The sequence below is a fragment of the Danio aesculapii genome, chromosome 20 (genome assembly GCF_903798145.1).
Source record: "Danio aesculapii chromosome 20, fDanAes4.1, whole genome shotgun sequence".
Classification (NCBI taxonomy): Eukaryota; Metazoa; Chordata; class Actinopteri; order Cypriniformes; family Danionidae; genus Danio; species Danio aesculapii.
The window spans coordinates 31450327-31477354 of NC_079454.1; the positions used below are offsets into that span (position 1 = coordinate 31450327).

Here is a 27028-nt window from a genome sequence, read left to right on the forward strand (position 1 = left end):
TAGTAACACTGCCATAATGTTGTTTTCCTTAAAATTAAAAATACTTCTACAGCATTTCTTTATTAATGTTAGTTTTATCATTTACAATATTTATACTTTACAAAAATACAAAGCATTTGTTAACATTACAGTAGATAATGCACCTTGAATGTAATGAAAGGTACAAGTAAATCAACTAAATTTTTGCTAACTTTAACGAAGATTAAGAAATGCTGTAAAGCGGATAGCATGTAGCTATTTGTTTGCTCATGTTAACAAATGCAACTTTATTATAAAGTGTTTATTAATGAAACTACAAATTATTAAGTGATGCAAAAATGATGTAAAAACACATGAGAATAATTTGATGTAGGGAAGATTTTTCTTCTTCAGTTTAAGAGTAAAATAATGAGTATAGATAACTTAGCAATACTTATACATTTTCTCCACTATGCAAAGTAGAAATACTTTTTTCAGTTCATTCTTGACAATTTGCTTCTGTATAATGTTATTATTAGCAGTATTATTTATTATATGCATATTTATATTTGTTTTAATTAAAACAAGTTTAGATTTGTCCACCTGTCGGGTTTTGGACATGTATGCATCACCATATTGGCCATAAGAATAGGATGTGTGTTTGGATATAACTCAGTTTTTTGACCACACTTTGTTATTTTTGTTCATTTATTCATTTGCTGGAAATTAGAACTGAATTTAGAAATAGTTTTGAAACAAATCTTTGCGCTTAACAAGCACTAATGTAGGCTAATGGATGTCTTCAGTGGAGTATGTACAACACCGTTTTCTTATCCATGAAAGTAAAGAAGTAAAGAGTAAAAGTAAAGTAAAAAGAAGTAAAGACGCCGAATGGTGGATGCTCATTCTTTATCTTAGCACAGATGGTCTGTTTAACTGTTTTCTCGCTAGTGAAGAATTCAGTTTTTCCACTTACAAAGTCGTAATGTAAATAACAAATGCACCATGGCGCTGACTCTTAACGGGAATGGGAGATTCTGATTGGTTTAATGCACATTATGCTCAAAACACACCCATAACTCATTAAGAGAATAAGCACAACCATGTTAGACCATGCGCCAGGGTACAAACTGTATTTTCTCGTCCTTAAAATAGCAAAAGTGGATTCGGACAAGCCCTTAATGCTTTTGCACCATGTGCTTTAGACTCTGTGCCTAGATCATTAAAATAGAGCCCTTAGAGTGGGAGTCTGTGCAGTTTATGCACAAAATATATAGCCTATAATTATTTTAAAGAATATATAACTATAAATCTCAGTAAAGTGTTGAGTTTTTTCAACACATCTTTTAAACATAATAGTTTTACTAACTAATTTCTAATCATTATTTTATTTTGCCATTGCCATGATGACAGTATATAATATTTTTCTACTTATTTTGCGAGACGCTAGTATATAGCTTAAAGTGCAATTTAAAGACTTAACTAGTTTATCATGTTAACTAGGCAAGTTACTAAGGCAAGTTATTGGACAACAGTGGTTTGTTCTATAGACAGTCAAAAAATAATAATAAGTAGGCTATATTGACCTTAAATTAAGTTGATAAACATTGAAAACACTTTAATTCCAGCAGACTGAAAAAAAACACTTTCACCAGAAGAAAAACATTTTTTTTTATAGAAAATGCTATGAAAAAAGTATTTTTTTCTCTTAAACATTACTTGGAAAATGTTTGAATGAAAATTCAAAAAGAACGAAAATTCACAGGAGGCTGAATCATTTTGACTTCCACTGTGTATATATGTATATTAGATTGCATAGATTCCATTTTCTTCAAATGACTCCATAAGTTGATGAATTTTACACTCCTGCAAGTGAATCTGCTGATCAGCCACTGAAAGTGAGCATTGCCATATAAGCACCCCACAGACCCCCATAACCCTCTGGTCCCCATAGACCTTATACCTTCTCCAAATCAGTGTTGACCTGATTTGCCCATATATGCGCTGTGACTCAGGGAAGCTATCGGGTCTGTGTGTTTGAAAGCGCATCACATACACACGCGGCTATTCGATAATGGCGATGATTCACTCCAGCATCTCACAACATGAGCCGAGGCCACATATGGAGGCCTATTTCCTGTTGCATTTGCAAGGGAGGGGGGAGTAAATGGAGGGGCCCTCATCATCTTTCTTTTTGAATGTGAAAAGGATTCCTTTTGTGTGCGTGTTTGTGCAACGAGGGCATTTTCCTTAATAACTAATCTGGGGTGATTACAGGAGTTCAGCTCTTAAGAGATCATCTGGTTTCTGCGCACTCTTTTTACTTGATGTGTTGTTCTAAAAAGAAAGGAGGATGGAGTACATTAGAGAGCTCAAATGGGCATGAGTGGGTATTTTGCGTCTGCAGACATAGACACGGGTTGCCAGGGTTGTTGCGGGAGTGTGTTAACGGAATACAAAGCATTCGAAAGAGGTGAACAGGTTTTGCTGCCTTGGAATCAGATGGAGATATGCTCTCAGATTTCCAGAAATATGATGTTTTTTGTTTTTTTTTGGAGGAAATGCTCAGTCTTAATTGCTTTTTAATGTTTATATAATCAGTCACGCTTCTTGTTGCGCACTGCAAAAAAATTAAATCTAAATAAAATCATTGCGCTCAATCAGTCAGTCAGTATTTTTTTCAGCTTGTTTTTCTGGAAATAATATCTAAGCATCTGTAAAGCAAGATTAAGTTACTTTGGAAATTAAGTCGCAAATACATTTTGTTGTTGTTAATTTTTGTTTCTCTATTTAAAAGGTTTTTCATAAACCGTTCAGTTACATTTATGTGAAGAACAATTAACCAATGCGGTAATTAAAGTCAGCATGTAATGATAATTCTAAATGCATGCTATTTGTCTAAAAGAAGTCATTTAAATATAAATGTCATTGCAATCAATCAGACAATCTGTACAATATATAAAAAAATTGAAACATCTTTAAAATAGGTTTAGTTTAATATAAATGAATAAAATACTTAGGATAATACAATTTGTGTATCTCCAAATTTGCTAGTCTTTTATTTTTTTTTCCTTACAATAGTTTTTAATTAAATGCATATTTTAAAGCAATTGACAGTATGTACATTACCCAATGCTTATGTTTGTTTTTTAATATCTGAACTGAAATTTTCCTCAAAATGTAATTACAATCAATTGGACCATTAGTATTTGTATCCTGAAAATGATCACCTGGGATGGTGATGGCCGATACAGAGTACAGATTCTGATGCTTCAAGCTTTATATAACTTTAAAACTGCATAAAACACATTTTCCCCCTGAGTATGATACTAAGGTGGAGATCTCTTCTTTCCTAAAAGAATAATTGAAGGATATAATCCCTTAAACACGTCATGATCAGAAGCAGCTTTACAGAAAATAATAGATAAAACAGACAAAAAAAAAATTGGTAAGAAAAGCGACTAACAATGCAATTTGGAAAATCGTAAATGATGGAAGAATAATTAAACTTTGGAAATTTTGGAGTGCATATTTAATGTACAAAAGGTTAAAAAGCATCTTCCTCTGCTTGTAAACCCACAAACGAACACTTGCGATCGGTTCATGTGATCAGCCAGATAAGCAAGTACCCATCGAGTCGTAAAACGTGATTATCCGCCATACCGATTTCTGGCCGATTGATTGGAACATTCCTAATGATCACATTACTTCAGACAGAATTGTATAGCATATGAAGATGTTTTTTTTCTGTCCCCATTTTCAAATTTTCTCTCTCTTACAATGAACCTCACTCATTTAGTTTCATTTATTCTTAAAATTATTTGCTTCGATGATAATTAAAGTCAATATAAAATGTAAAGTCTCAATTCCTATTTTCTAAATTGATGTTACTGACATTACTTTATTACAGAATTTTCCTTTGTACAAATAATGTCATCGCATTCAATCAATGAAGCAATCAGTTTTGGGTTTTTTTAAATATCAAAATCACTTTAGAAACAAAAATTATTTTCTTTTGCTTTCAGTACATTGTCTTGCAAGAAAGTCTTGCATTCAGTACATTGTTAATCTTTTTATTATAATGGGTACAGATAACCCAGATAATATAACAAATATTGTATGTTTTTTATTCACAAATGTAAGTTTTTGGAAAAGACTTCAATTCTGGCTGTTTTTATTAACTTTAAATCATATATTTGGTCTTTAATGGGCATAAAAAAATGAAAAATCTTTTATTTTTGAATTTTTTTACTTTATTTAATATATATATATATATTAACCCCCCTAAAAAAATCTGTTTTTAAAATAGTATTTTGCAGATTGTAAAAGCATCTCCTCATTTTATTTCTACAATACAGAGAATACAGACCAGGTAAATTGAAAAGAGAAATGATTTATTAACAAAAAAACATAATTAACAAAAGCATTTAAAGCAACCAAAGTCAGTATAAATGAAAGTCAGTTGTGAAAAGCATTTGCATGATAGTGAACTGAACTCATGATCCAAAACAGACTAAAATAAATCAAAAACCGCCAGGCAGGAAGGTCCGGCTAACCGGGCTCTCTTCTCATGTCAAATGTTGGACTCTTTATAGGCATCACATAATGGGTCTCAGGTGAGACGACCCACCCTCAAATCAGCAATCATGCAGGCTCTGCAAATCACAAAAAAGAACCACAACAAACAGGTTCCGCACGGGCCCTAACACTAATGTTCTAAGTTTCTGCAATCTATTGTTAACTGTTTTTGAAACCAAAAAAACACGTTAGAAACAAAATTGCAGAGGATGATAAGATCTATTTTTTGTTTTCCTAAATATTTATCCCTGTTTCATTTTTCTACACAATAAACCTCACATTCATTTTCCTTCGGCTTAGTCTTTATTTCAGAGGTCGCCTCAGTGGTGTAAACCGCCCACTATTCCAGCATATGCTTTACGCAGCGGATGCCCTTCCAGCCACATCCTAGTACTGGGAAACACCCATACAGTCATTCACACACAAATGGCCAATTTAGATTACTCAAATCACTTATAATGTCTTTGGATTGTGGGGAATAGCGGAGCACCAGAAGGAAACCCACACGAACACGGGGAGAACATGCAAACTCTACACAGAAATACCAACTGGCCCTGCCAGGACTCGAACCAGCGACCTTTCTTGCTGTGATGTGGCAGTGCTAACCTCTGAGCCACCGTGCCACCCACTAAACCTCACTCGCTTTGTTCAATTTATGTGTAAAACTATTTGCCTGTCATGAAAATAAAATTCACCCTATTCATTTTCAAACATTTTAAGCTTGTAGTTTTTTTTGTCAGAGTATGAATATATATTTTTGATGTGCTTTCTTACAACACATCCCATAACGATCACGTGTTTTGTCTGTAGATGGAGAATAGATGGACTTTTGTGATTGTTCCAGCAAACCTGATTACCTGAGCATTTACACTACAGACGTTCGGAAGTTGTCAAAAGTTGGCAAGCATAAAATGTTTGAGACTCCATTTACATCTGTATTTAGCATTGCCTGTATGTGATTGATAAAACAACTACTTAACACCAGATGTAAACAAGCCTTAAATGTCACAACATAACCGACTTCTCCATCCAATCAGCAACTGATAATCAAAACCAGTTTTCCCCTATTTCAATCATCTAGATTCAGTAAACTACAACCGTTTCATTATATTTTAAGACTTTTTTTTCAATGCATGCCTGGTAAATGTCATCCAGGATCAACAACTCTCCTCTGCAGATTTGTAAACAGCTCCGAAATCATGAATTTTAGCAGTTTTGCTCATCTCCCACAGTTGGTCCGGTCTCTAAATCATGCACGCACTGGTGGCATCTGTGTTCCATCTGTCGTTCTCACCTTCGCTTGTCATTGTCGACCAGCCCTGTGAAAAGTTACATAACAACATCATATAACAGGGCTTCAGCGGAGCATCAAATCTTGCATATACCGACCAGCTATAAAGATATTTATATAAAACGTATAGCAGCGCACACGCACAGAGACGGTAAGGAATGACCAGTCAGTAAATGAAGGTGCTGGCTCTAGGGTTTCTTTCCAGACACTGTTTGGGAGTGTCGGACAGAGAGCTCATAGAATGAGTCATGAAGTGGGAGAGCTGTTATTTTTAACACACGCGCGCATGCACACACACACACCGTGCCTCACACAGGCTGCTATGCAATTGGCTCACTGGGGACAGTCCTGTGATGGAAGACGTGAGGCAACACCTCCATTAGAGTCCAGTGCAGGCCCTCCAGCACAGTGACTCAGCTAAAACACACTGCTAATTATTCATTAGGGCCAAATGTGCCTACAGTACACAGCCTGCGCATAGAACAACATTATATTCCCTTATCCCACATGCACGTTGTGGTAGATATGGGTTTTTAACAAGATGAGTAATTTTTGTCATCTTTTGGTGAAGGAGAGTTAGATGAAAATGGCTCATTATTGCAATTATTCATTTTAGGGAAGTGAGAGAGAGAGAGAGAGAGAAACAGAGAGAGAGGTAGTCGTGGTTGGTGGTAATTAAAGCACGTCCTTCTCGATAGGACGCAGCGGAGGTCTGGCTGATTGCTCCATGGTTTCTCCGTCTCTGAATGCGTTGTGAATGAGACAGACAGGAGCACGAGTGCTGCATGCTGATTAAAATCATATTTCCTCTCCATCTCGGCTCAATCCGCGCTGATTTGCCTCGCTGATTAGAATTCGCTGGTGACAAAGCTGGAGACGGAGCCCGATGCAACATATAACTAATCACATTCCGGCACTGCATCGAGCTCATAAAGACAGAGGGAGGGGGAGAATTAGGGCTCGTATGCTTTTGGACAGATGTGCACTGAACCGAGCCTGGAAAGACTCATTAGTTGACAAAGAGCGCTTTGGACAGCCGGATGGGTTTGGTTATGGATGTCAAGCTCTCGTGTGGCGAGGTTGGTTGTAAGAACAAGAAGCAGAAGTTATGTTCTAAAACCTGTTTTTTGTCTGACTTATAAAGAGGCAGCCAGAGTTGTGTCACAGTACGTAGAAACCAATGACCCGATATTAAAGGGAAATGTACATCACAGGTTCATACGTTGCTCCGGGTATGTTTTGCTGCACGTTTCAGATGACAAATCCGTTGGAAGGTGCTGTTTGCATTTTTGCAAATCTAAACCTAGGAGGCACCTGGATGTCAAAAAGACATCAATAAACATGTAAAAAATGAAAATCGATATTAATTATCTTCCTTGATGTCAAAACTATATAAAATTGACTGTCATTTAATCATTTAGTCTAGTAGATTACAATTACGGTCCGGTTCTCTGCAATTAAAGATAAAGAAAACATTTCTTACAATATAATACTTTTTGTGTCATGTGTTTTGGAGGTCAAAAGGGTATCAATGTCTGGATGTCATCTAGTTTTTGACATTAAAACGGTTAGCATTTTTATGTGATTTTAATGTCATTTTCACATCAAGGGTACCTGGGAAATACTTTACTTAGTATGTTTTGTTGTTTGTTTTGGCAGTTGGCCGATATAAGATTCTGATGGAATAATAACCTTTGATAAAAACGGTTTTAGAGTTTCACTGTATTGTCATTACTGCTCTAAAATATGATAAATGTCTGGGTAAAAAAAACTAAAACTTTTTTCCACTTTGAACACAATATATTTTATTTTGAGAAACATTTAAAGAATTTTAGAGCAGTAAACATGTCAGGCTAAATAAATGAAATGACTCTTTGACTTATGCTGTTTTCGTTAGTTTCAAAAACACAGATTATTTCACGATTTAAAATGGCATCTTTGGACATCTTTTCTGCTGGAGATACTGTTGTCCTAAAAACAAGCGAATATAATGTAAAGAATAAAACCTTGACTTTTCCAAACCACAGTATGCCCTAAAAACAGCTATCGACCACATAGTTTTACCTTGATTTTACATTGCTTTCATTTCCTTTGTGGAACCGTGCATCACTGGAGTTGAATTGTAGTTGCATCCTAATTACAACACTGTACAAAGCAAACTGACCACGGCAGAATAGTTGTCCATATAGACATGTAGATAGATAGAAAGGTGAGGCAAACATAAATGATTACAAATCACATACATCATTAAAGTTATTTTGTGGTATTTATTTGGTTTTGTGCAAAGAACTGCACAACAATAATCCTTTATTCATCGATGATATGTGAAATGGAGCAAAAGTTGTTGGTGTCATTTTGCCCAGTAGTGTTCATCTTACCTAATAATGAACATCAGTATCTTTAAGTAAATTTTTGCAGTTTTACAAAAATATACGGTGAAGCTCGTATTTATAATGAGCCTGTGTTGGAATTGGAACTAATTTTATTAATTAATTTTACCCCAGCTGGGTCCGTTGGCATTTCTGTGTGGAGATGGCATATTCTCCCCGTGTTGGTGTGGATTTCCTCCGGGTGCTCCGTTTTCCCCCCCAAGTCCAAATACATGCGCTATACTGTAGGTGAATTGAATAAGCTAAATTGGCCGTAGTGTATGTGTGTGAATGAGTGTGTATGGGTATTTCCCAGTGATTGGTTGCAGTTGGAAGGGCATCCGCTGTGTAAAAAATATGCGGGACATGTTGATGGTTCATTCCGCTGTGGTGACTCCTGACTGGGCTGAAAAGAAAATGAATGAATGAAAATAATGTCTAATAAACAATTCATTTCTCTAAATAGTGCATGCCTCAAAACATTGAGCAGGTTATACAATAATGTACAAATGAGATGTTCCGAATTCATGGTTTAGTCAAGAGTTAAGTATTAGATTATTCTCTACATGCAAAGTTCGCAAGACATAAAATTGATTTCAGTTTAGACACCAGAGAAACAAGGAAGAGCATGTAGATATTTGAGTCAAAATATTGACTTTTTACTTATTAAATCATTCTTCGTGTTACTTTATAGTATTAATTATATTTGTAAACGAAACATGTACTCACCGTTGCATCAGCTGTGTTCAGTTCAGCCTTCAAGTGGAGTTGGAAATGCCTTATTTATGAGTTATCAGCTCTTGAATGATTAAGGGAAGTTGCATTTATCAGTGGGGAAACTCCAGATTGGAGATGATGTTCATGTTGTGATGAAGAAATAGGGATTTTGATGTGTAACTGAATTTGTGGCTTTAGACAAGTTTGTTGTGAATGGTAATGAGTGGCTTTCAGCTTGTTTACATAACAACAATGCAATAAAAACGAGTTTTTCCATTGTCAAAATAAACCCTGGTCACATTATTTGGTGAACATGACTAATAAATTGTATTATTCATGCAGGCCAGTACTTGCTTATGTCACTTAGTAAAGTAACACTATGCCGTACATACACACATACTGTATGGTCTGCCATTTCCCTTCCCTCGAAAGTCCTTCTGAGAAATTCCTACTCACTTCGGATTCCTGACATGGTTAAAGGGGTTTTACTAATGGACAATTTCGTAAATATATATTTCATTTATATATGTCTCATTTTTCACGTTTCTGGAATAGACTTTTCTTTTGTGTTAGTGCAACTGAAGATTAAAAGATGCGCATTAGGATTATAACAGATCTTTAGCCTGTGTATTTTACCATACTTGTTTTGAATTCTTGGATATTTTGTGTAGTTGCACAAGTCTATAGGTTCATAAACCAGCTACAGTACTGGCAAGCTTATTCCTGTAAAAATTCCTGCAAAAATGGTTAATTTACTCATAGAAGTAGGCTTTTTTGCTTTTGATTTTATAATTTATTTTTTAAAAAATATATTTAAAATGTATATATTTATTTATTTATATATATTTAGAGGCCATGGCGCTTGGTGATTCATGAAATCAACAAGTCAACAACTACCGGAGATTTAAGAGTAAACAGTTGCATAATGATGTGTATCAATAGCTATGTTTCCATCCAAAACTGCGAATGAACTTTACGCGCAAAACTGGATTACCGCATTAAAGACGTGCGAATAAAGCAGCATTTCCATCCATCGAGTCAAAGCGAACAAAATCATGCCTTCCTGATTATCTGGCACCAAATATCAACAGTAAAAACTGAATTTACTGCAGTAGGAGAAGCTGCGTCAATCTTTTCTTTATCTACTAAATGACTTGCGCCTCAGAAAGCAATCCTGACACGCAGTGAACGTACGGTGGTGTTTGAAGGTGTCAGACACGGAGCACAGACTCTCTTGATTCTGGAGGTCATTAATATAATAACACTAATACTTAAATGGTAAGGCGTTTGAGAATTACCAAAACAACAGTTCAGATGTTTTACAATGTGCTCAGCCTGCTGGTTTGTCCATTTACGCACATTTTTATCATCACATGATCTCTTATAACAAAATCACATGACCTTTTTTAATGCGCATACTAAAAATTTACATACTGATAAAACTGTTTCCATCGTAGTTTATGCGCATCTTTTCTTATCGAATAAAAGTTCATCCTACTCAGTTATGCGAATATGTTTTTTATGCACATTTTCAAAATTTATTCACATCACAGTGTTTCCATCAACCGTTTTTTATGCGCATATCCAAAATCCACATTTTTTTTGAACCTTCAAAGTGCCAGTGGCTGTTGATTTTAATTTCATAAATCACCAGAATCACCACATTTTCACCAAAAATCTATTTAAAAGATTCTACTGAAGGAAAATTCCCCTACACCATAAATGCAATATGGGATTGCCTCTCTTTTCTACAAAAATAGACCTAGTGTTTGGAACATGTCTTTAAATGCAGCCTCCATTGGCAGCTCAGTATTTTAAGAAGCATTTTACTTGAATTGTCAGTAGCTTTAAGAATCAATTTATACTTTTAGCTTAAACCTCTTCCCAGGCTCTTTCTGTGCACAACCAACACATGTTTGTATGTGAAATGCATGAATAAATGTAAGACGTGGTGGAGTTATCTGAGATGCTCAGGAGAACATACGGCCAGCAGATGCAGAGTTAGGATGTGGTAAAGCCCAGCAGGCTGCTCTCGTGTAGAGGAAGAGATGTAATTAGCAGGTATGGTGTAAAAGCGGACAGATCAAGCTGCAAGGTGCCCGGCATTGTGAACAAACTAAGCGCTGCAAAGTTCATCATGACATTTTCACCTCCGCTATGTGTCGTGGGATGGCATTAGTGCTGTATTTAATAGAGGTTTGAGCTTTTTCTGTTCCACGCATGTTATAATTTGGAAAAACTGCTTAAACTACTTTATTTGATTTTTCTATTACAGTATTTATTTATTTATATATGAAAGTTGCTTTTTTGTTTTGGTGTGATTATTAAATAATTCCCCGCATTTCATTTGAATGAAATTCTATAGACAATTCAGTAGAATACAAAAAAAGATGTTTTATAGAAATATTTGTTGTCTTAGACTTGACACATGGCAGAGAATTAGTTCTTATACCTCCCTGACTCATCATCCCTCCTTTTTACTTCATGCAAAAAATCAGGAGGCATGCTTAGTAAGATCACCATCATATTGTTTAAACTTTAGTTTTGTCGACTTGCAAGCAAAACAAATAAAAGGCTGTTACGCCGGTTTTACAACACATGATCAGCAAGTTTTTTGGCGTGCATATTAACTACCGGGACTCGCACCGGGAGAAGAGCAGCGTGTGCGAGAGGTGCGCCGGTTCTCTGCGCACACGCGGAGATGCGTCAGTTTGCTTTTTAATTAAACACATTGCTTTCACCAGCGCTGGTTCGGTTGCACATAGAGAATAACGTCTTTCGTTCGGAATTATCATTCTTATTAAATACACTTGCATATGAAGTAAATCATATCTCAAAGCATTTACTGGGGCACTGGCAATTTTTACTTCTAGTGACGCCCCTGCATAGCGCTTATTTCTAGTGGAGTGTTGACACGTCAATTTCTCATTATTATTCATAGCATATTATCCTATGAGAACACCCTGCTTCTAAATTATCCATGAGAGCACATGCTTTCCGAAGGCAAAGCAGACTTGCCAAGCTGTGAGACCCAGTGACTGAGTGATCACGCGTCTGCGCATGGCACAAGTCATATGTGTTTGTTTCCATAATCCACGCGGTTTGTTGTATGTTTTTCCCCATGATGCTGTCAGGGCCGATACAGCAAAGCTGTTGGTTTGTAGCAAGCATTTTTGTCGGGAGAGCTGATGGACTTTGTCTTTTATAAGTTGAGTTCATTACCATTCAGACACATCGCCTATATCCATGCTGCCATGTTCACCTATGTTTTATACAGTCATACAGATTACCAGCAGGGCTAATGGTTGAAATGGATAGGGCAAGAGTCCTGCAGTACTGCTATCCAGTGTGTCTGCATTCAGACCTGGGATTGAGGAGGAGAGAAGTCCTCCTCATTTGTAATGTTTATATAAATACGATTATCTTTATAATGATATAACAAATTATGGTTATGTGTATATAAAATTACTAATAACAAATCTAGCAGGACATTAAACTACTTAGTGTTTATTTCTTTAACTTTTTAAACTATAAAATCATGGGTCTCATGGTTTGTGTTTCACTTTGTAAGCCAACTGACAATGTTGTTCGCTCCCCTCTTTTCCTCTGCTCTGCCAGCCACGCCCACTCCTCCCTCTGCTCTCAGAGCTCCACGTCCATCATGAAGCATTTTTTGAAAAATTCTGAGGTAGACTTGAACCGAAAGAGGGGGGTTTAATGACCCTTTAAATAAAAGCAACAAAATCCAAGTGAATTTAGGACAACAATAAATAATATTTCACAGACTAGTGAGTATCATCTTACTTTTTTCTCATCTGCATTTAATTTAGTCTTTAGGAGTTACCAGCTCTTGGATGAGTAACATTAAGTTATAGGGTTATCATTTATTATTAAGTGTTAATCTTAATTCTGATTTTTAATAATTCTTCTAAATGTTAAGAATTACATGTGCAAGTAATTTAAATGTAAAATTTCAAAATGGTTTTAATTAAAAGCCAACGGCTGCCGTCCAGGTCATATGAATTGTGTTTTCGTATGAGTATAATTATTAAATGGATTTTAAAAGAAAGAGACAGAAATTAACCAAAATTAGGAGGAAAAAACAGTGAATGCTTAAAAAATCCAGCCATTAATATTTAACAATATTCATCTTTTTACTGTATTGTTTTTCTCTAATTATTAAAAAGACTCAATAGAAGTAAAATGAATAAAATTAAGGCCAAAAAAAATGTCTCTGACAAATCCTGCAAGACGAGTTACTGGAGAAAAAAAAGTGAACACATTTGAATGCATCCATTAGCTCTCAGCTAGTCATTGCTGGTATAATCTGATGGGCAACATGCGATTTCTTCCTGTCAGACGATTCTGGCAGTCTGGGTGCCCACGTCTCCTCCGGGCCTGGCACCAACTTAGGTTGTCGAATGAGGGGCCAAAAGCTATTTTCCGCTGAACTGCTTCTCGCTCTCTGAGGACGCGAAGTCTCAGGAAGCCTTCGCCTTACCCGTCGCTGGGAGAGAGGACTTCTGGTGCCTCCGTTGCCATTGACGACGTGTTGGTTGGATCCCACGCGGTTGCCAGGCATCATTAAGACCTGATGGCACGGGTTTCTCTCTCCATAAGCAAGCCTTGAGAATGGCAGGGGCAATTAAAGCTCTTCTCTGCCTGATGGAATAGAATGAGGCCCCAGGAGAGAGAAAGAGAGAGAGAGTCAGGAGTCAGAGAGGTAAAGAGAAATGAGATAGAGAGGGAGGCATTGTTCTCCAGCCGTACCTTTGATGAGGATGCGATAGAGTGCATCCGTGTGGAAGATGGGTTTGTTTCATTGTTTAGTGCAGAGTGTCTTGGTGGACTGTATCCATGTCATGCACTATATGGGTTGAGTCAGACTCTGAGAGCCCTCCACACAGGGCTATTTGCAAATTAGCTGCATCTGGCAGATCCAGACCGTTTCCATTAGTACATAAATGAGGAAACTTACGAGAAATGCTTGGATGCCGTCTCAAAACAGGACATATGCCGGGCATGTTTTGTAGTGTGAAGAAGCACATACTGAGGACCAGTTTTATGTCAGGACACATCTCTGACTGTTAAAATGAGAGAGAGAAGGAGAGGTTGCTACATATTGGTGGACTAACACAAACAAATGTCCAACTCCATCTGATAAGGATGCTAGGACAGCTGCCAGACATCCTGTAGAGGGCAGGAAGAAGCACCAAGTGCAGGAAAGATTTAGGAGTTCTCGCTAGTCAACATGCGGTCTCAGCCCTCATGGCTCCTTGGATTTTGGCCTTTGAACACTATAAAATATTCCTCAGGATCTCCGGATGCATCAGCAATGGCTGAAACAAAGAAAGAACTCAAGACTGCATCCAAATTCCTTCATAACTTGTTTTGGAAACCTTAAACACATCAATCTCATGCTTTTTTAAGGAAAACTAATGTTCTCATGAACCGTTATTGTAGTGCAACGCCACACAAATCCATCTTTTCACATACAAATAAATTCACACATGGCAGTTTTCACCTTGCTTGGCCTTAAAGGGCACCTATTATACCCCCTTTCAAGATTTAAGATAGGTCTTTTGTGTCTCCAGAATGTGTCTGTAAAGTTTCAGCTCAAAAAAACCCATCAGATTATTTATTATACCTTTCAGAATAATGAGATTTTCTGCTATAAACACAGCGTGGCTGTTTTTGTGCCTTTAACGCTAGTTATCCCCGCCCACCATTCCTACGTGCCTGTCAGAGTGTACCTCAATCTCCACCTCGGCTGCATCAGATAAACGGCACAGTGACATGAAGGAAGCTGATCTCACGCAACGTTTGTGAGAAATATTCCTTCCCAATGATTATTTGATGTATTTGCTGTGGAGTTAATTTAAGCCTTTCTGCAATGATGAGTCACACACAATGTCGTTACAATGTTCATGCACATACACACAGACACATACACACAGCACGCACGTTTATTACTTTTTGCACAGCAAATGTGACAGGATACATGTTAATATCCACTGCTGTGTGGATATTTGTTATGTTAATGTACAAAATAAATCTGATTTAACGTCCACAAACAGGGATTGAAACGTCTTCTTTTATAACTGTACTGATTTGCAGCTGTGGTAATAAAGACAGTAAAATCTTTGTAATTAATTACAAACATGCACTGTTTTAAAAATGTTTTAAACTTGTAAAACTCATTCTTGATCACATTTGATGATGGTTGATGATCACAGAGCTGAACGGATCTTTTAGTCCCAGTTGCTTTGCACACATCATGTCTTGTTGATATAATTATACGCGTTACTACAGAGACATGTTATATATGCAGCTGTCAATCAATTCGTTGGGCGGGGAAACCGCACTCCTACGTCACGTTGAGGTGGGCCTCAAAACGGGAGGGATTTTGATCCTATTTTAACATCAGGAAATTAAAAAAAGAGACTTATTGTCTTTATATCACCCCAATATGACTGTGAACACACTATACCTACACACAGTTCTGTTCAAACAGCTTACAAAAGATGACATTGGATGACATTTATGACATTGCGAAAGGAACTCAGGTAATGGTTTGGGAAGTAAATTATGCATCAGTAAAACTTCAAGGACTGTTTTTAAACTGCTTTTGGACTATGCAAATAAGTTTCATTTGGAAAAGAAGGGTTGGCCACATACTACAGTACGTGCACACTCTGATGCCAGCAGCCAATCACAGCACTAATGGAGAAGCGCCAAATTGCAAACCAATGAAACATTAACAGAATAGCCAAAGGTTCTGAATCTCCAGCCTGTGTGGTAGAATATATTAACAGATCAAAGGTTCTGAGCCGTCCTGTGTGGAAAAATGACAACGAACACATCAACAGAGTTTCTGAGGTTCATTTTGTGTAGCAGCAACAGACATGACCATGTTCTGATTCTCCAGCCTTCAAGGAAAGAAAACGTATTTTGTTCATTAAGACAGAACAGAAGTTGCTTTTCTAGAGTTTTAATCAGAAATAAAACTTTGTGTCTGGACCAAACAGGCAAAAGTCATAGAGACATTTGCAAAAAAAAAAAAAGGCTAAGATACTCATGATTCCAGATAGTTGAGGACCCTCTATACCTAATTCAAAGCATTATCTGTGAGGTTTTTGGTTTTATGACCCTTAATGCTACTAGAGATCTGTATCCCATTGTGCTTAAACATAAATATCCCTTTTCCTTAGCTTATTTCCAGACCTTGGCATTAATGCATTTTTATAAATAAATGATATTCTAATTTATAATAAATTTTATGTAGTTAATGTTAATAACAAATAACCTTTGATTTATTTATTTGATGTGTAATGAGGTTCCACAGCTTACTAGTTACAAAGAAGCAAAAGTTTATCTTTACATAATATTAATCAGAGTAATGAGTAATGAGTAATGCTGACACACAATTTCTGCATCGTAAGCAATTCATTTCTTTATCACTCATAGTATTTATTTAGTAGTTGTTTTAGTTATTCTTAATATTTTATTAATAACATTTATTTTACTATACTTGTGTGTTAGGATATCTCATCAGTCTTTAAGATAAACCAGTTGACCAACTCCCTTGAGTCTGCATGATTTCTAAATTACCAAACAACCCTTTAGATGTACTCACATACAGCCAATGTAATACATTCTATAAGCTAAGCAACTGGGGAAAACGAAGAGATCTTCTGATATACTCAAAACCTCATCTGACGTGTTTGTGATCTAAACTCACAATGCCAATGGTTACTTAAGTGCCAACCATTATAATAATTGATGTTCCCATGTTGGCAAGAATGTCGCATTTACTAACAAATAACCAAAAACTCAATATGAACCATTTGAAATCAAAATCACTAGTGTTTTGGAGGAAATTACCAGCAATTATGGACCAATGGCAATGGTTCGAAAGCTGTCCTTAATTTCAGGCAGATCCTGTTTGCTTGCTTGCATTCTGCTTATAACCTATGGCTTCATGGCTAGTCATGTAGCTAATAATGAAGAGCTCTACTGTGCATGTGCTCTGATTCTAAATGAGGACTGGAGAATGCGAGCAGCCCACACTCTCCACTCTGTGCGCTGATTGGAATTCTGGCTAGACTCTGTGAAGGCATCTGCAATACATGTGCACACACATACACACACACACACACACAAATTTGCATTACCGTCGCGTTCACACCGAGTGAGTCACGCCGAAGTGCAGAAGTCTAGACTCCTGGAAGCCCTTGACTAAATATACCACCATACTGGACAGCCACACATTTTTCTACACTGACCATCAGCTTTTATTCCCAAGCAAACAATAAGGTGCCTTTTGGGTGCTTTTACACTTGGTTTCATTGCCTTGTCAGGCTTAGCTTGCAAAAAATGCCCAAATGACCTGCAATATTTGCCAAAATGTGTTGAAAACAGTAGTACACACTTTTTGTAAACCATTTTTATTTATTTATTTTTTGCTTTCTGTTTGTCTGTTTCTTTTCATAAATTTATATTATGCTAAAACTGTCAGTAAGAACATTTAGATTGTTGTGCAGTATGTATAGATTTTTTTTCGCATTGTGTTTATCGAAGAAAAAAATAGATTAATTTCCACAACACATTTAGCATGTATTATGTACACTCACCAGCCACTTTATTAGGTACGCTGTACTAGTACCAGGTTGGACCCCCTTTTGCCTTCAGAACTGCTTTAATCGTTCATGGAATAGATTCAACAAGGTGCTAGAAATATTTCTCAGAAATTTGTTCATATTGAAATGAAAATCCCAGTAGATCAGCAGTTTCTGAAATACTTAGACCAGCCCTTCTGGCACCATTAACCATGTCACATTCAAAGTCACTTAAATCACCTTTCTTTCTCATTTTGATGCTTGGTTTGAACTGCAGCAGATCGTCTTGACCATGACTGCGTCCGAAGCCGCCTACTACTCAGTAGGTACTGCATTTGAATTTAAACGTACTACTAGGCCGTTAGAAAAGTACCTTCTATACAGTATGAATGGAATTCGGACGTACTACATCCGCCATTTTGTCGTGGTCACGTGACCTACCTGCGTCAGTTGCGTCGCTTTCATGGGATAGCGCAGCATGCATGGGATGCGCACTTCAGAATCTCGCCGGAAAGTAGTAAGTCATCCGGGTACTTCTAGCATACTGATTTTCTAATTCTATGAATTCGAACATACTACTTGGCTCGCATACTGTTTTTAGTGTACTGAATAGTATAGAAGTATGCGATTTCGGACGCAGCCTATGTCCACATGCCTAAATGCATTGAGTTGCTGCCATGTGATTGGCTGATTATAAATTTGCGTTAACGAGCAGTTTGACAGGTGTACCCAATAAAGTGGCCAGTGAGTGTATATTTTAAAATATATTAAAATAGTAAACACTAGTTTTGAATTGTAATAATTTTGTTTACTGTATTACTGTTTTACTAATATTTTGATCAAATAAATTCAACCTTTGCTTAGCATTGCAATAAAACATTATACATTTTTTTACTAAGAAAATAGCACACAAATAATTACAAAGGAATTGCGAGTAGCACATATTAAATGTTACATTTAATACATAAAAAATCTGACCTGCACTAAACTTTATAAAGGTATTATTATGTCACAATTTTTATATAATTTTCTTCACTCATAATTTGATGAGGCTGCCAAATATAAAAAAATGTATATACAAAAATGTATTTAAAAAACTCATGTGGTATGTTCATATGCATTTAAATATACATAATATATAATGTCTATTGTTTCACTTTTCACTATTTAAAAAAAATACACACCATATAAGGAGCAGTGTTCAGTAAGTAATAAGCAAGTATTTCATCCCGAACACAGCCAGCGTTTTAAAACATGAGAGATAGTGAAATGAATAATGTCTTATGACGTGATTGTTTCAGGGCTCTTGTAGACATGATGCCATCTGAATTGGGGCCAGTCAACAACCAGCCAAGCAAATCTGACCGGTCACACCAAATAAATTCAGACCAATCTCAGGGTCACTGACACCAGCGCAGGAACGCAACATAGACAAACATGTGTCGTGAATCAACAGTAAATCTGATTTTGGATTTGTGCGTGCCGTGTTTTTTTTTTTTTTGGTCTGTCCGGTGGGGTGATGTTCGGCAGGGTTGAGGGGAATTAGCTGGAGAGATTGCATGCCGAGGCTTGAGGGTTGTAGGGTCATGTCTCTCTGACTAGGTCACTCTGTTCCTGATGACTGGGCTTGATGCACACACACTTACACACACATGCAGGCATTCTCACACACACACACATGCTCACTCTCGAGGGGGCGCAGAGGCTCACTGTGGTGCTCTGCATCTGGAGCAGTTTTTAGATGAATGGGATGTGACAACAGCCCTGCCAGGCGAATGCCCAGGCAAGGGTGTTTTTATTTTTTAGCTCTTTCTTTCTGAAGAGTTTGGCCGGATGCTAAAATAGTGAAGATTTACTAGCTTTTGAACATTGTCTTGATATTCAGTCATTGTGGTTTGTGTAAATTATGTTGACATCCAGATCCCTTTTTAGGAGTAATTTTGTCCAAATTTAGAAATTTGTCTTTAGATATCGACTGTAAGATTGGATCTCCTCAACAGAAAGTTTGGATTCAATCTCTTTAGTTACCCGATCTGCTAAGAAAACATCTGTTTGCCTGTTATCTAAAACCTGCAAAGTTTCATTGCAAAAAAACATGTTTCTAAATCAGTATTTTTAATAGTTTTTTAAAGTGAAATATATAAACTTTCTTAAAGCAAGATGCATTTACTTGATAAGAAAAATGTGGCAAGATATTATATATTATTTTCTGGAAGAAAAGTGACTTTATTCTTAAAACAATAGCAAATATTTGCCATTGGAGTAAGAAAAATAAAGCTCATCTTCTATTTGTAAAAGGTTTTGTTTTTGTTTCGTTTTGTTCGCTTGTTTTGACCCCACTTGCAGATTTTTTTTGTGCGCATAAACTCATAAATGAATGTTTTTCTTCCGACAACCATGCTTTCCATTGTGACCACATCACTACTGTACATCAGGTGTGCTTTATATTAGTACTTCAATAAACCAGGGTCATTAAGAGTGTGATTCCTGCACATTCCTGCATATCTTTAGCATAAAATTATTTAGAATCCGTTTTAGTTTCAAGGTTTTGGCGAATCATGATTTGTTTGTGAAATTGCTCATTTTATGCACACATTTGCATACTTAGTAAATAAGACCCAATGTTTAAAAAGAATTGCTTTCTCAACTATTCTGCAATCACAATCCATCCTGCTTTAAAGAAATCAAGCGTTGAAAGTGACAGGTGACAGCACTGCAACATGTACTTGTAACTACAGTAGGCATGGGCCGGTATAAGATTATGATGGTATGATAATCTTGGATAAAAATATCATGGTTTAACTGTATTGTGGTTACTTCTTTAAAATAAGTTCTTTTTAAATGTCTGGGTAAAAAACAAAAACCTTTTTCCCCTTTGAAGACAGTAATATTTTGGAACAGTAGCTAAACTTGTCGGCTAAATATTTCAAATGAATCACAGACTTCTGCTGTCTTCATTAGTTTCAAAAACACTGATTTCTTTACAATTTAAAATGGCATCTTTGCATATCCATTCTATGAGATACTGTCCTAAAAACATCAAAAAATTAAATAAACCTTACATACAGTAGTGTTTTTTGAGAATTGTCCTAGTTGAATTGAAGGTGATGACCCATTTCAAATGTTGACTACTAAATGTTTTCCATAGGAATGAAATGGCAGAAAATTTTGGTGGTTTTAAAACCTTGACTTAGTTATCGTCCCATGCCTTCTTGTAATTAAAGAGTGTTATTGTGTGTTGATTTCGACACTAATATAATTTTTTATGGATATTGTTGTCTGAATGATCCCGTCTGTTTATTCTCTGGAAATTATAAAGAATTATTCTAGTCACTCTTTTTCAAGAAATTAGATGCTTCAGTACTATTTTTTTTGCAAGAAGTAGATGCAAAAATACTTTAAACGTTTATAAAAGTGGACAATTCAGCTATTGTATATACAGTGCTCAGCATAAGTGAGTACACCCTACTTTCATTTTATATGAAAATTTTTATACATTTCTCAGTAAATATGGGCCATGTATTTGGTGCATTTAAACAAAACAGATTTATTAAACAGATATATTTATTAAAATTATGTTTTAGTCACCAAACATATTTAGAAATTGAAAGATAATATAATTAAATAAATTAAAAAATTACAACCTACAAAATTTCAACTTAATTTTTCAAATTTTTTGCTTCCCTTGATTTTTCGTCATTTTTAATTTTGTATTTAATATTTTTTTATAACATATAAATTTGGGTATACTAGTTTTTGGACCGTTATCGTAAGTTATTTTGTTAGAAAAGCTCCATATTTGGCTTCAGTACTGACTAATCTAATGTATATGCACAAATATAATAATGTATAGCTTCATATTGAATATATGAATTTGAAAGATAGATTTTTGAGGGGTGTATATGCTGAACACTTTAGCTCTGTGTGAAATAGATTTAAAGATTTTAGATTCTTACAGATTTAAATTGTGATTTACTGACAGTTTTCCCTGTCAATGCACAAACTGAATCAGTCTGATTCATGAATAGTTCATTCAGATTGGTTTTGTGAATCACATAAAATGATTCATTCGAAAAAGACTCAATAAACATAAGAAGAACATCCAGGGCAGATGTGGAGATATTTAATTAATTATGGCCTACGTGCACCACATTTTCCATCCCGACGGAAGAAAGTCATAACTCAAGAGTGAGTAAATGATGTCAGAGTTGTCTTTTTTTTAGGTGAGCTAATTCGTAAAAATCAAAAACTCAGCGAGCTCAGATAAAACCTGAGGCGATCTGCTGCCATAATGTGTGCCCGCAGGTATGCAGGATTCGCATGGGGGAGAAGTCGCTTTCGGATAAAAAACATGCCGAGCTTTGAGACTGCAAACTCCTCCAGAAGAGCCCATACTTCTCCTCTCAAAAGACACACGGAGAGAAAGAGAGAGAGAATTAGATTTTGAAGCTGTATGTCCCACTTTATGTGAGACAGAAGGGTGTTGGGCATGAATACTAAACAGTGTTTTCCCCCAATTACAAGCAAGCTGGGCCAGATCTCCGCCACTGGGGGACAGCTGGAGCTCAGATGCTTTGATTTGACCAAGTGAAGTTCAGATGAGAGCTTCAGTGTGAGTGATTGAGCGATCCATCAGCTGAAAAGAGGGGCAGCCGTCGAATATTTGTGTGCGAAGCAGACGTGAGAAGGTGTTACGCACAGAGAGCCGTCTTTCTGAGGAAATTCGCCCGAGTCTGAAAGGCGTTTCAATACCGTCTCCAGCATTTGGAGAGCACCCTTTTGTGTCGCTGGCCTTGGCACTGACAAATACATGCATGCACATGCGATTCTGTAGCTGTGCTTCTCTCTCACTCTCTCTTTCTCTCTCTCTCTCTCTCTCTCTCTCTCTCACACACACAGACACACATACAGGCACACACATTAACAGGATTTGCAAGGAGCATGAGATAGAAGTGTTAGCTTGTTGACAGATAGAAGACTCAAGTGCTCAATATGTTACTGTGTGTGTGCCTGAAAGCGTATGCTCGTCTGAAAGATAATGTATTATTATATTATATTATATTATATTATATTATATTATATTATATTATTTTATATTATATTATATTATATTATATTATATTATATTATATTAAATTATATGATATATATATATATATATATATATATATATATATATATATATATATATAATGACGTACTGTTATATAAATTAATTATAGTGATATTAATATATATTATATTTTGTTATTATTATTATTATTATTATTATTATTATTTAATACTTTATGGTGGTATTATATTATATTATATTATATTATATTATATTATATTATAGGCGACGCAGTGGCGCAGTAGGTAGTGCTGTCGCCTCACAGCAAGAAGGTCTCTGGTTCAAGCCTCGGCTCGGCCAGTTGGTATTTCTGTGTAGAGTTTGCATGTTCTCCCTGCGTTCGCATGGGTTTCCTCCATGTGCTCCGGTTTCCCCCACAGGCCAAAGACGTGTGGTACAGGTGAATTGGGTATGCTAAATTGTCCACAGTGTATGAGTGTGAATGAGTGTGTGTGGATGTTTCCCAGAGATTCCCAGAGAGTTTCCCAGCTGCGTAAAAACGCGCTGGATAAGTTGGCGGTTCATTCCGCTGTGGCGACCCCGGATTAATAAAGGGACTAAGCCGAAAAGAAACTGAATGAATGAATATTATATTATAGTCTACTGTTATATAAATTAGTTATAATAATATTAATATATAGTATCTTTTGTTGTTGTTGTTATTATGAAATACTTTATACTGATATTATTATACAACTAATATTATTAGGGCATCATGGTGGCGCAGTGGGTAGCACGTTCTCCTTACAGCAAGAAAGTCACTGGGCCAGATGGCATTTCTGTGTGGAGTTTGCATGTTCTCCCCGTGTTTGCATGGGTTTCTTCCAAGTGCTCCGGTTTTCCCCACAGTCCAAAGACATGCGCTATAGGGGAATTGAATAAGCCCTAGTGTATGTAAATTGTCTGTAGAGTATGTGTATGAATGCAAGAGTGTATGGCTGTTTCCCTGTGTTGGGTTGCAGCCAGAAAGGCATCCGCTGCATAAAACATATGCTGGATAAATTGGCGGTTCATTCCACTGTAGCAACCCCTGATTAATAAAGGGACTAAGCCGAAAAGAAAATGAATGAATAAACTGTATTATTATATTTTATTTTTATTTGAGAAATTGTATAATTTATAATAATTTAAATTTGATTTCAATACTATTTAATTAAAATAAATAAATAGGTACATGCATACATAAATGCATACATACACACTTTTTTATATAACTGCAGGTTAACTGTATATGAAGACTTCTGATGCAAAAACCTCTAATTGCCATCTGAATTTTTCTCCTAAAATTAGCATTTTCACAGGCTACTATGTATAAGTTAAGTAATTTCCCTTTTATGGCGTTAAAATGTTATTTTCTTTGCCTTTAATGTGAAATTAGTGAACATAGATATAGGAGTCTTGGAAACATGCTCATTTAAGGAGAAAATTTCAGATGGCACTTCAAGTTTTTTTGCATCTGAACTCTTCAAATATAATATCCACCCCATACACAACACCTTTGTGTCCACCCTATACACATCTTTACTGATTTTGACTGTTATTAAATAACTCGCAGATTTTGTAAAGCTGTATTGGAATGATCATTATTGTAAAGAGCGCTATACAAATAAACTTGAATTTAACTGAATTTAATTGTTTAGCAATGAAATAATGTACATATAATGTTAAAAAATGCACACTTAGACTGAGGTTTTCTCAAGCTTTGGCAAGTGTGGCAAAATGTTACTTTTAGGCCCTGCATGTACCTTTGAAAAGAGTCCCATGACTTTGCTTCTTTATTTAATACGGTTCAAATAAAAAACTCCCAAGTGATTTGCCTTTTGTACTGTGTTCAATCTAAAGGCATAAAGACCTGCATATTCCTCTGAAAAAAAAGAGAAAACAAATATAGGCGACTTTATTCCTTATGAACGGAGCATGTTTCAAAACTTTAAAAAGATGCTCCTGTCACTTTTTATATTTTGAGACAAAAGGAGACAGATTTTTGTATATTTATTTATTTTTTTATGACACTGTGATAACGGAGGCTCTGAAAAGCTTCAGATAGCTGTATGTCTTTTCTTATAAGTGTACTGCAGTTCTTGATAAATGATTCTGCATTCCTTTCCTTTAACAGAAAATGAGTTTTGAGGAACAGCTTTGAGGGACACACAGTGGACAATTCTGCCTAATCGCACCACACAGGAGGCGCTTCCAGAAAACACACCTGTCCCACCATCAACCACTGCATTCAGGTAATACTAATTACAGAGTTTTTGCTTTGTCGCAGTGTTAAACTACTGTTCAAAAGTTTGGAATCAGGACATTTTTTTTCTTTTCTTTTAATAAAAATTAATTCAGCAAGCAAGGATTTATTAAACTGATCAAAATAGACTGATAAAACATATCTGATGTTTCACATCAAATGTGTGACAATTAAATGCTGTTCTGTAATTATTCAGTGGCTCAGTGGTTAGCACTGTCACTTCACAGTAGGAAGGTCACTGGTTCGAGTCCCGGCTGGGTCAGTTGGCATTCCTGTGTGGAGTTTTTATGGTCTCCCCGTGTTCGTGTGGGTTTTTTTTCTGGGTGCTCTGGTTTCCCTCACAGTCCAAAGACATGCGCTATAGGTGAATTGAACAAACTAAATTGGCCGTAGTGTATGTGTGTGAATGAGTGTGTATGGATGTTTCCCAATACTGAGTTGCAGCAGGAACAGCATCCTCTGTGTAAAACATATGCTGGAAAAGTTGGCGTTCATTCCACTGTGGTGACCCCTGATGATTAAATGGACTAAGCCGAAGGAAAATGAGTGAACGAATGGTTTCAGAATTTTGAACGTTTCAGATTTTGTGACACTGAAGTCTGGAGTCATGACTGCTGAAAATTCAGCTTTTTGTCATTAAAGGAACATAATAAAATAAAAAACTTTTATTTTTTTAAATGTAATAATATTTCTGTTTTTATTTCTGCAATATTTTTTTTTTATCTAATTGACTCCAAATTTTTGTAAAACAGACTTGTAAACTAAATCAAAGATCGTACTAACATTACAGAACATATTCTATCACTAGAGGACTAGTGGTGTGTCTTAACCTGTTTTCAGGTTCACTAGGAAGTACACCCTGGAAGTCATTTCTAACACTTTTTTTTCAATCATAACATTTATTTATGGAATACACAGTACGTTTTAGGCAACACAGTAGCACAGTGGGTAGCGCTGTTGCCTCACAGCAAGAAGGTCACTCAGTTCGCGTGGGTTTCCTCCGGATTCTTCGATTTCCCCCATAGTCCAAAGTGCTATAGGTGAACTGGATGGGATAATTGTCCGTGGTTTATGTGTGAATAAGAGTATATGGGTGTTTTCCAGTGTTGGGTTGCAGTTGGAAGGGCAACCGCTGCGTAAAACATATTCTGGATAAGTTGCCGGGTCATTCCGCTGTGGAGACCCCAGATTAATAAAGGGACTAAGAAAATGAATGAATGAATAAAAATAAATTTTTTCATTAAATTGATGTTCTTAGTCTCTCAAGCTAATATTTATGAAAATTAAAAAGCTTATTGTTAGTTGCTTTTGATTATCTTTTATCCCTAAGGTGCAAGAGAAGCAATCTTGCAGTGGCAATCTTAAAGTATTAAACAAGAACTGTTTAAAATAGATTCCTTTTTAAATATTGTTTATATTTTTGGTAGCACTTCGCATTAAGATTTTATTATTTTGTATTAACTGCTTACTTACTCCCAGGGCCGTTATATCGAAGTTGATATTTAGCCATGTTAACTTAAACACTACAAACTGAACTACACTGTTCCAATTCACTATGACCTTTTATGTAAAGCTGCTTTGACACAATCTACATTGTAAAAGCGCTATACAAATAAAGGTGAATTGAATTGAATGTTGGGGTTTCTTAACAGGTGGGTCATTAACCCAATGCTAAACCTCCAATCTGGAGGACCAGTACATACACACATACACTATGGACAATTTAGCTTACCAAATTTAGCTTACCCAATTTACCTATAGCGCATGTCTTTGGACTCGTGGGGGAAACCGGAGCACCTGGAGGAAACCCACATACAAACTCCGCACAGAAATGTGTCAACTGACCCAGCCAGCGACATTCTTGCTGTGAGACGACAGTGCTACCCACTGCGCCACTGTGCCATCCACTAGTATTAACTAACATAAACTAATAACGTGTAATACATTTATAGTGCATTTATTTACTTTTATGATTGATAGTTAATACAAATGTTAATGTTTGTGTTAGTTACCTGTACATTAACTAATGTTAATAGCTTCACTGTGCTTTTAATTCTGTGTTAGCAATTTTTGTAATCAGTAACAACTACAATTATTAAATTCTAAATAAATATATATATATATAATTGTTGGTTCAAG

General features: G+C 36.1%; 1 protein-coding gene across 3 annotated transcripts in view; it reads left to right on the forward strand.

Annotated features, from left to right (window-relative positions):
• The window catches only part of myt1la (myelin transcription factor 1-like, a), a 122780-nt gene that overhangs the window by 13912 nt on the left and 81840 nt on the right, over positions 1–27028 (forward strand). For all 3 annotated transcript variants that reach the window (XM_056481681.1, XM_056481682.1, XM_056481683.1), the window contains exon 2: positions 24761–24878. The gene's annotated coding sequence lies outside the window, so the exon portion shown is untranslated. The remainder of the gene's footprint in view (positions 1–24760; positions 24879–27028) is intronic.